The sequence below is a fragment of the Pteropus vampyrus genome, unplaced genomic scaffold (genome assembly GCF_000151845.1).
Source record: "Pteropus vampyrus isolate Shadow unplaced genomic scaffold, Pvam_2.0 Scaffold138, whole genome shotgun sequence".
In the NCBI taxonomy this organism is placed as follows: Eukaryota; Metazoa; Chordata; class Mammalia; order Chiroptera; family Pteropodidae; genus Pteropus; species Pteropus vampyrus.
Genome location: NW_011888919.1, coordinates 821,067 through 832,200, shown reverse-complemented (window position 1 = coordinate 832,200; position 11,134 = coordinate 821,067). Strand labels below are relative to the sequence as shown.

The window sequence follows — 11,134 nt, the reverse complement described above, 5'->3', positions numbered from 1 at the left end:
CTTGAACCTCGGTTTCCCCATTTACAAATGGGGTGATAATAAAACACCCACCTCTCAGAGCTCCTGGCTTGTCTCAGTGTGAGAGTTGAGATAGAGCCCTCGGCACAGACTGCGTGCTCAGCAAACACTGCCTGTCATTGTCACTGATATTATCCCCCAGGTTCCCAGACCACGGAAAGTCTGTGTTCTGTCCAGTAGGGCAAGGATGGGCTTCGGGCAGGAGACGAAGAGAGAGGAGTTTTGACTTTGCACGGTGATTGTGTGCTTACCTGATGCTGGGGACATGTGAGTCAGAGAATCTAGGAGTGAGACTCCATGAGCTGAGAGGGTCTTCAGGGTTTTTTTGCTGTTGTTATGGTTCCTACCAGCCTCTTTGTAGCGTGGGGAAATGGAGGTCCAGAATGGTTTTAGCGTGCCCAGGAGCCCACAGTGAGGTGGGGGCCGAGCCGGGGCTGGAATCCGTCCTGTCCACTGTCTCTCAGCCCTGTGCGCCCAGTCCTGGCTGCCTCCTCAGTGATTATGGCAACTGGCCGCCTCCCCTCCCCCCAGACTCAACATCTTCCTATGACTTCCTACTGCCTCTGGGATAAATTCCAAACTCTCCCAGTTGCTCAGGCCAAAAACCTTGCATTCGCCCTTGACACCCCCTTCCTTCCCTTACACCCACATGTCATCCATCAGAAATCTCTTCTGCTGCACCTCGAGATTCTGAATCTGACCCTACCCCGCCACCTCTATCGATGCCACCAAGGTCCAGGCCCCCAGCAGCTCCCCGCTGGATTCTCACAGGAGCCTCTTCTCTGGCCCCCATCCCCAGCCTTCCACCCCTACCTAGCCTTTCAACAACCAGAGTCGTTCTTTTAAAAAGCAAGTCGGATCCTACACTGTGTTGCATGCAAGAGAATTTTTTTTTTTTTTAAAAAGGGATTTCTGTAAGAACACTGGGGAACAATGTAGATTCCTCGCATCTCTCCATAGGGGGTGGCTTTACGAATATTATGAATGGGGACACAGAGGCATGAGGAAAATTAAGTCACTTGTGACAGAGCTGGGATTTGAACTCTAGCAGCCTGGCTTCAGAAGCTACCCCCTTAACAATTTCATCACACTGCCATCCTTTCTTACTTTTTCCCCTCTTCTCTGCCAAGTATCTCCAAGTTTTCAGCACTCCCCCCCCCCCACCAAATTATCCCCCTCCTGGGGAATCTGGATGCTTCTCTAGCCTAGAACCACAGTGCCTAGGCTTCAACCGACTCTATGCAATCATCTCTGGTTGAATTTAATTTTAGTAATTTCCCCCTTCCTCTGCCACCTCCCATAGGCACCCACTCTAGGGTGCTGAATTTTTGGCCTTCAGTCTTTCTTCTATCCTTTCAGTAAAATCCATCCACATCCTTAAAGTTAATTTTGTTATATGTGTGTCTTAAACTTGCAAAAATGCCGCTGAGCTATAAACTCATCTTTCTTTCGTTGTGCTGAGAGCTCTCTTCGCCGCTGTGCTTATTTCTAGCTCGTGCTGAGCGAATCTACAGACCCGTGGAGAGGCTGCCTGCGTTTAAGTCCCAGTCTGGCTGCTCACTAGCTGGATGACCTGGAGCGAGTTACTTAACCTCTCTGGGCTCTCGTTTCTCCATTTGTAAAAGGGATGTTGTTAAATAACGGTATCTTTCTCATAGGGTCGTTGCAAGTTGGCATCTTAAAGTGTTTAGCATCAAGCCCTTACTAAGCATTCATGTTAAGCTTCTTCTTTTATACGCTGTGTGGTATTCCGTTATGTATTTCACATTCCGCTTCTCCAGCTCTGTTAATGGCCGTCAAATTCCTTCCAACCCTTTGCTACCCAAACCGCGCTCAGTGCTCGTTCTCATACGTACGTCATTCACGAGCCTGCTGGAGAGAAGGGAAACTGGGTTGTCAGCCATCCTCTTATTTAAACTTCACAGTATTGCCAGATTGCTCTCCAGAAAGGATGCACTGGATTCCACGCCTACCGGCAGGGCTGGATGACCGTTCTTCCATACACTTCTCTAGAACTTGGTGTTCTTAGACGGTCTAATTTTGGCCAATCAAATGGATGTGAAAGTTCTCACTTTATGTACTCTCTTATGTAGATCGGCTTGGTTTCTCTGGGCTTCTTTAGTCTTCAACGCCACCCAGAATTACTAAAAAAAAAAAAACCCACACACCAAAAAATCCCCCAAAACACATGCATATCTCTCTCTCTGTCTCTCTGTCTCTCTCTCTCTCGCTCTGTCTCTCCTTGTAAGGCTTTGAATACTAACACATTAATATTTTAGTCCCTGTCACAGTAAACAGGGATCGTAACAGTACCTCCCTCCTATATTGTTAAGAGGATTCAATGAGATGGCGATGGCCACGCTTTGCTGAGTGTTTACTGCATGGCAGGTACTGTGCTCAGCACTTTACATGCATTAATTCATTTATTCCTCACAAAACACTGTGAGGCACATGCTGCTGTTATCATGTCCACTTTACAGATGAGGAAACTGACACACTGAGCAATGGACTATAAGACACAGAGCTGGGGTTCAAACCCAGGAAGACACGCTCACTAACAACTTCGCTGCCTCTCAATGAGATGATACAGGGCAAGCACCTAGGGCTTAAGGAATTATCTGTATTACCACAGCTCTAATAATCAGACGGGACAATCCAGAGGGGCTTGATGAACGCTTGCCGATTGCCTAAGCAAATTTGATAATGGATTTCGCTTTTGGGGTATTATACAGGCATAACCATAATAATAGCATCTCGCATTATGTGTGTGAAACCCGGAAGGGACTCACCTGGGCCTCTGCGTCCCCATCTGTAAAGGATAGGGTTCGACAAGACCCCTCTCCCTATCCTTTTCACGGCCCCTCTGTTTCCTAAATCAAAGCACTTATAACTGTCACAGTTGCTCTCCTTCTCAGCACTCAACGGGTACCAGGTCCTGTTCCCAGCTTTTCTGTGAATGAGGTCGGTGGGCAGTTCCCTAATAGGCAGTTCTCCGCCTATTCGGTGGCTGCGCCCATTGGACGTGGCTGGACACACACTACAGTGAGCTCGAGCTCGCTGCAATTCCATGATCACTCGCTTGGGGCGCGCTGCCTAGAAGGCCTACCCACGTCCATTCACCCTCCCGCGCTCTTGGAAGACTATGTCACACCCTGTCCTCCGTCCTTCCACCTCTACCACCTCCTCTCCGTCCTCAGTCTCACCTTTAACCCTGCACCTGCTTCACAGAGAGAAGAGAGGCCATCAGAATAGAACTTCAGCAGGTCCCAGGACATCTGCCCCCTCCCTGCACCTGAGACCCCATTCTCTGCCCTTCCTCCTGTCAACGGCAGACATACTCCCGGCCAAGCCACGTCTTCGCGGGCACGCTAGGCCCATCCTTTCTAGCCTACCCAAGGACAGGAGTCAAGCGGTTGGCTCCCTCCTGCGTCATCAATTCTCCCCTCTCTGCTCAGTCATTCTCAAGGGTGTAAAAACACGTGCTGATACAAACATGGTCGTTCGCCCTGTCCAGCTACAGCTCCAATGTCCTACTGCCTTTTACAACAAAACCCTTAAAAAAACCCCGATGTCTCCAGTTCCTTTCTTCCAAGCCTTCTTGAATCACTCCAATCAGGGTCTGGCTCCGCTGCTTGGCCAAATAATAATAATAATAACTCTTGAGGTTACCAGTGACCTCTAAGTGGCTCAATCCAATAGTTCAGTCATCCACCCTCTTGTGACCTGAACTTTCCAACAGATCGTCACACCCTCTTCCTAGGTTTTTCTTCCCTTGGCTTCTAAGACACCCTACTCTCATGATTTCCCTCCTTTTTTAGGGGCTGCTCTTTCTCAGTCTCCTCTGCTGTTTCTTTCTCATTTTGCAGGTTTCGAAATATTGGAGGGTCTTGGGGTTCAGCCCTTGGTCCTCTTCTCTTTCCTCTCTTCACTCTCTCCTTTTGTGGTGGGCTCCCAAATTTATACGTCTCTCTCGGTTAGACCTCACTCCTGAATTCGGACTCACACATTCACCTCTCCACACTTCCACTTGGATGTCTACTAGGAACCCCAGCATGTCCAAAACCAAACTCCTGATCCCCACTCTCCTCTGCCCCCTCCCACTCTATCTAATCTCAATAAGCGAAAACTTCATCCTGGCTTCTCAGATCAAAAACCTTGCAATCTTTCCCTCCCTCCCAATACCCGATCCATCAGCAAATTCTGTCAGCTCTACCTTCGGAATATAAGCAGATTCCCACCACATCCCCCCACCCCAGCTGCTATCACCCTTGGAAAAGCCATCATCATTCAAATTATTTTTTAATCTTTTGCTTAAAAAATTTTTTATTGAGGTGAAAGCCACATGACATAAAATTAAACATTTTTGAAAGCATCATCTCTTTTAGTTCCAAAACTTTTTCATTATCCCCAAAGGAGACCCCACACCCATTAAACAGTGACTCCTCATACTCACTGCCCGCTGCTGTCCCTGGCACCACTAATCTGCTTTCTGTCCCTATGGATTTGTCGAGTCTGGACATTTCATAGGAATGGAATCAATCATACTCTGTGTGGTCTTTTGCGTCTGGCTCCTTTTGCTCAGCATAATGTTTGTGAGGTTCATCTACACTGTAGCATGTATCAGAACGTCATTCTTTTTAATGGCTGAATAATAGTCCATTGCATGGCTATACCACATTTTGTTTATCCATTCATCTATTAACAGATATTTGGGTTGTTGCCACCTTTTGGCTATTCTGAATGGTGCTGATATGACTATTCATGTACAGCTATTTGTTTAAACATCAGTTTTCAGTTCTCTTGGGTGTATACCTAGGAGTGGAGTTGCTAGGTCACATAGTCATTCTATGTTTAACTTTCTGAAGAACTGTCAAAATGTTTTCCACAGACTGAAGCATTTTATCTCATTTGAATGATTATTTATTTATTGTTTTGGTTTGAATTATTTTAATGGCCTATCTTAAGATAAAACAGGAGTAAGAAGGGATTAAGAAGTACAAATTGGTAGTTACAAAATAGTCGTGAGGATGAATAGCATAGGGAATATAGTCAGTAATATTGTAATAATTATGTGTAGGGTCAGGTGGGTACCAGACTAATAGAAGGATCACTTCGTAAATTATACAAATGTCTAACCACTGTGCTGTACACCTGAGACTGATATAAAATTATATTGAATGTCAACTGTAATTGAACATTTTTTTTAAAAAAGGAGGAAAAAGGCAAAGGGGAATAAGAGATTTAAATTTTCAGTTATAAAATAAGTCATGGGGATGTAATGTATAGCATAGTGAAGACAGTCAATAATATTGTGATAATATACGGTGTCATATGGTTTCTAGACTTATCATGGCGATCGCTTCTCTAGGTATATACATGTTGAATAACTATGGTGTACACCTGAAACTAATATCATATGTTAGCTATATTTTAATAAAAATTTAATATTTGTAAAAAAATAAAAAAAATAAACACCAAAAAACAAACAAACAAAAAGACATGAGTAAAATCATGTCTCTGAGGCTCTTCGCCTTTAGTGGGTCCCATCACACTCAGAGCAAAACCCAAAGACTTTGCAAGGGCTTGCAAGACCCTATACAACTTGGCTCTGGTCCCAGATATCTTCTACCATATTCCCACCCACTCAATATTGACCCCTTCACTGTTCTTTAAATGCACTGGCATGCTCCCACCTCAGGGCCTTTGCACTGACTGTTTCCTTTTCCTAGAATGCTCTACCCTTGTACCCACAAGTCTGGCTCCTTCACTTACTTCAGGTCTCTGCTCTATGTCAGCTTCTCCGAGACACCATCTCTCATCATCCTGTCCCCTTTACTCTGTTTTATTTTCTCCATAATATTTATCACCACTTGACATTTATTTCTTTATATTTTATTGTTTGTCTCCCTTCACCAGGTCATGGGCTTTTTCTGTTTGTTTGCTGATATACTTACCCCCAGCACCCAGAAAAGTGCCTGGAACATAGTAGGTGCTCAATAAACACTTGATGGATGAATGAATGAATGAATGAATGAATGAATTGAACTCCATTTACAGATGGAGAAAGTGAGGCTCACAGAAGAAGCATGACTGGTGGGAGGTCTTCAGTGGTAAGAGGATCTCTTGAGTTTTAATCCAGGTCTCTCTGACGGAAAAGCCCAACTTCTTAACAGTGGACTAGTTCGTGAACTTTATATCTGGGCTTTGTAACCTTAAATGTTAGCCTTTTAGCAATACTCAATGTGGACTAGTTCGTGAACTTTATATCTGGGCCTTGTAACCTTAAATGTTAGCCTTTTAGCAATACTCAATTTATAGGTGGGAACGCTTACACCCAGAGAGGGAAGGGGGCCCCACAACCAGTTGGTGGCAATGTCAGGACTGGCTATTATGCCTCAGGGCAGGATTTCTGGTACTAGCTTTTGGCATGCAGTGATCATTCAATAAATGCAGGATGACTACTGTTTATAGTAGAGCTTGTGTAAGCCTCAGGGCCCTTGATTTGCACAGGCCCTTCCAAGGCCTTAGCAATTTGTTCCTACGGTCCGATGTTTTTGTAAAATTTACAAAGGAGGATATTTAAAATGCAATTGGTTGTTACCACTGACTTTTTCCAGTTCTGTTTCCCCCCACTGAACTTCTCTTTACCATGGCTGGTGCTGGAGCAGTTTCAGGCATTTATGGGTCCTAGCTGAGGGCAAGGTGAGCTGAGGATACATTTAGTTTGGGTTTTGTGGGATATTTTGATGGGGTTCACAGACACTTTCAGGTAAGTGCAAATTACCTACCTAGTTATCCTGGTGTAGGAGTGGCTTCTGAGAATGCTCCTATCATCCAAGGTGCTAACTCATCAGATGCGAGGCCACACTATCTATTGTGGCATGAACTATCCTCTAGGGGCCAACTCCAGAAGCACCTGTGTAAGAGAGTTGGGTCAAGAATTAAAAGGACTGAGCCAGAAGCTAGTCTGTGAAAACGTTCTCCAGAACATCCAACTAACACATGAGTTTAAACTTCATAAAAGTTTTCATACATATCCAAAAAATCTAGATGCCATCTGCAATACTGACTTGTGAAACTCAGACTTTTTCCGAATTCTGACTGAAAAAAGTTCCATCAAGCATGTTAGAGGAAGGATAATTTACTTTTTCTCTTCTCTCTGGAGATGAGGATATTATGAAATAAGTATATGCAGCCAGAAAAGTAGGAAATATATCACAGAGGTGTGTCAGGCAGTAAATTAATAAAAACATTACGTTATCGTCTTTGGGGATTTTGCAATGTTTGAGGTATTTGTCAGCTGTTTTAAATATGTAATTTGTTATTTCGTATTCGAAGTAAATTTTCACGTTCATATCCAGTTTTGTTTGTGATTTTGTATTCCTTTTCTTTCGTATTCCTTGTATTTCCCTCCCCTCCCCTACTCTCTTACCAAATTCTGTAAGCTGCATCTGCCCTGTTGATGCCTCATTGGTTCAAAAGAGGGATCGTTCTCAAGCTGTGTGGTTCCGGGCCAGTGGATGTACTTCTTTGAGCCTGTTTCTTTAGTGGCAAAACGGGGATCACAATAGCGCCTACATTGCAGGGTTGTTGTTAACTTTAAATAAGCCGAATCCTGCATAGCGCTTAATGCAGGCTTGGAACGCAACGAGCGATGATAAATCCAACCAGCCTTTAAGCTAGGTACACTTCCGCACACTTCCGCAGCTTTCAAACCCGCGGCCAAGTTCTTCCTGTGCGCATGCGTGTTCGACTCACGCACTCCCCCCGCCCTCGCCTCTTTCCTCCGCAGGCGCGACCTACACTGCTGCAGGGGTTGATGGGCGGAGTCAAGGGGCTACTTCCGGGATTCCTCCCCTCGTCCGGGGACAACCCTCTTTGTATGACTGGCATTGACTATTATTCAGTAGTGATTGGACAGAAGAACGATCCATTTCAAAAAAAAAAAAAATCTCTCTTCCGAGTTGTCCAATTGCAAGCTTTGGAGGGCGGGTTCTTCTCTGGGGCGGGACAGAGTGACGGGCGTCTATTTTGACTAATAGAAACTCGGCTAGGAATAAGCCAGAGCCAATCACAAGGGAAAAAGCCGGATCCTGGGGCGGGGCTGGAGCTTCGGCAGTTGAACCGCTCACGAGGAGGGGCGGCGGTGGAGAAGGTGAGAGACGCTGAGAGCGGCTGGTGCGCGGGCCGGGTTGGCGATCCTGGGGGGAGGGGGTCTCTGGGGGAAAGAGGCCTGCGGCGGGCAGCTGACCCGGCAGTGTGGGAATTGAGAGGGGGTGCCCTTTAACACGGGCGGGCGCTTTAATGAGGGGGTGTGAGGCAGAGGGCAGTTTGTGAGTCGGAGGGTATTTTTGTGTTTCGCAGGAGGGTCTTTAATGGGGAAAGTGTGTAAAGCAGGAGACGGCACATGGTAAAATACAGAAATGCTCTTGCAGTATAGTCTTGCGATTTAATGGGAACTTTTAAGACAGAGGGTTAATATAATATAGCGCAGTATGGAGGGGCGGAGGTCCCAGCGATGAGCTTTGACTTGGTGGAGGGCTTGTGAAGAAGCAACATTGAGGAAGGGGGGAATGGGGTCTTCAGGGAGGAGGGTGTGCTTTAATGAAGTGTGAAGTCATAGCGTTTACTGCGGGCATACTGTGTGCTAGACACCTATCAAGTGTATTATGTCAATTAACTGTTAAACTTCCTAATAGCCCCCTACTGGTGGTGAAGAGCGTGGGCTCTGGCGTTTGGGTTGCTGGAGTTTGAATCTGGGCTTTGCCACCCGCCCTACCTTTGAACATCAATGTGGCTTCCTCGAGTTGTTTAACTCTTTGTGCCTCAGGTACATCATCAGTGGAATGACCTTATCTCTTCCGACTATGCCAGCCACCTCACCCAGTCTCAGCTTCAAATGGTCTTTATATAGTGATAGTTCCAGTCTGGATCTCCCACCTGAACCTCAGAATCATATATCCATGGCCAACTTGACATCCAGACCTTAAAAACTTGTCCCAAACCAACGTTGAGGTTTTCCTCTTTCAACCTCCAAAGCCAGTTGATGGCAATTCCATTCTTCCAGGTACTCGGCCAAAAACCTTGGAATTGTCTTTCACGCCTTCTTTTTCTCTCACCCACCTACGGTTCATCAGTCGGCAAATCTCATTGGCTCCACTTCAGATCACACCCAGAATCCAGCCCCATCTCACCACCTCCGTTGCTACCACTCCGGTCCAAGCCATCACTTGCTCTTACTTGATCTGTTGCAGGGGCCTCCTCAGTGGTCTCCCTCCCCCTGCCCTTGGCCTCTATCAGGGGGATTTTGTTAAAACAAAAGTTGGATGGTGGTGCTCCCCTGTTCAGACCCTCCTGTGACTTCTACCTCACGCGGAAGTCCTTGTCAAGCCCGCAAGGCTCCACCTGCTGCAGCTCCCCTCTGCTCCCTGCTCTCAGTTCCTGCCACTCGCCCTTGCTGACCCTGCTTCAGCCACCTTGGCCTCCTCATTGTTCTTCACCCAGAGCAACTGTGTGGAGAATGTACTTGGTGTCCCCTCTGTCTGGATCGCGTTCCCTGCAGATGTCTAGATGACTTCTCCCTCACCTCCTTCAGATCTCGATCGAATGTCAATTCCACAGATAGGCTCTCGCTGACCACCCAAGGTAAAATAGCTTCTGTCACTCCCTGCCTCCTCACTACCTGGTAATATTTTTCTTCATGACATTTACCATTACCTATATGACATGTATTAGTGTTTGTTTATATCCACTGGGCAACTTAGACCACCCTCCCACTATAGTGTTGGCTCCATGAGAATATAGACCATAACACCTAGAAGTGAACATACATGCTTCAGAGGTGTTACTTGTGCTACACCACCATTATCACCATTTCTGGCGGGGGGGGGGGGTCTCCCGGTGGAATAGGGCAGGGATGTTGAGCTGAGAGTGTCTTGGATAGGGTGGTGGGGTCCAGATGGGGTAATAAACTGGGCAGATTGTGGCGGTCAGCGTAGAAGTTCTCAGCTTTAGTTAGTGCGAGAGGAGCTTGTTGGAAATGCAGGTTGCTGGATTCACCCCAGAGATTCTTCCTCTGTGCCATGCCTGGGATCCTGCATTTTCATTAAGCACCTGAAGGGATGCTGAAGGTCTTCGGCCCTCACTGTGTGAAACAGGCCGGTTCAGAGCTTGGGCTGGAGCTCTCATCATTTTACTCCTTTGTGGCTGGCCCTCTGTTGGGCTGCGCTGGGGCCACTGGTGACTGAGACAGCTCCTCACCCACCCTGGGAGTCAGGAGGGGCTTCCTTCCAGAGGAGACATTGGTCCTGGTACTTGGAGAGTGGCTGACAAGGATTGGGATGAGGGGAGACGACCTTGGCTGTATCTCCAGTGCCTCTCTAGGGCCAGGACCCCACTTCTTGGCATCACCTGTTAATTCACAGCCCCTGGTTTGTGCCAGGCCTAGGGTGCTGGAGATACAAGAATGATCCAGGTGGCTCTGCCCTCGCAGGCTTCTGGTCTGTCACCTAATCAACTCGTTGCACAGATGATAACAGCTGACAGAGTGCCAGGCACTGTTTGAAGCACCTTATATGTATTTAACAAGTCCCTGCAACAATCCTATGAGGTGGGAGTTCTTATCCCCACTTTACTGGTGGGGAAAGGCCCAGAGAGGGTAATTGCCTCGCCCGGGGCACACTGTGGGTAAGTGATGGAGCTGGGATCTGAACCCAGGAGTCCCCCAGCCTGCAGCATGCGCCATGGTTAAGGTGAGAGGCTACTTTTAATTAGCGTTGGGAGGTAAAGAAGCAGAGAATTCTGGGAGGAGACAGAAGATGGTCAGGGAAGGGTGGCTGGACAACGAGTAGGGAGATGACCATTCCAGTCCCTCGCTGTGGGGTCCCAGGCAAGCCTCGGTTTCATCCTTTATAAAATGGGAGACGTTATAATACCTACCTGAGAGCAGAATTAAGGGTGAGTCCCGGTCGATAGGTATGCATGGTTCTTATCCAAGGCAAAAAGTGTTTGAGGGACAGTGGGGGAGGGGCCTGGATCCCCCAGGGGGTGGTGTTGGGCTCCAGTGTGCGCTGTGGAGGTCTAGATTGTGGGGTGTCCTAAAGTACATTCCGGGGGA

The 11,134-nt window shown here is 47.0% G+C and overlaps 1 protein-coding gene and 1 long non-coding RNA gene across 2 annotated transcripts in view; one reads left to right on the top strand and one right to left on the bottom strand.

Moving 5' to 3' along the window:
• Positions 1-5,274: 5,274 nt before the first annotated feature.
• On the bottom strand, positions 5,275-7,739 carry LOC111744628. Its single transcript, XR_002782245.1, has 3 exons — positions 7,451-7,739; positions 6,300-6,934; positions 5,275-6,229 (listed from the first exon to the last, which is right to left on the bottom strand). It is a non-coding gene; the product is annotated as an uncharacterized LOC111744628 (long non-coding RNA).
• A 381-nt stretch (positions 7,740-8,120) lies between these two features.
• The window catches only part of CCDC61 (coiled-coil domain containing 61), a 21,693-nt gene continuing 18,679 nt past the window's right edge, over positions 8,121-11,134 (top strand). The window contains exon 1 of the mRNA XM_023535234.1: positions 8,121-8,173. The gene's annotated coding sequence lies outside the window, so the exon portion shown is untranslated. The remainder of the gene's footprint in view (positions 8,174-11,134) is intronic.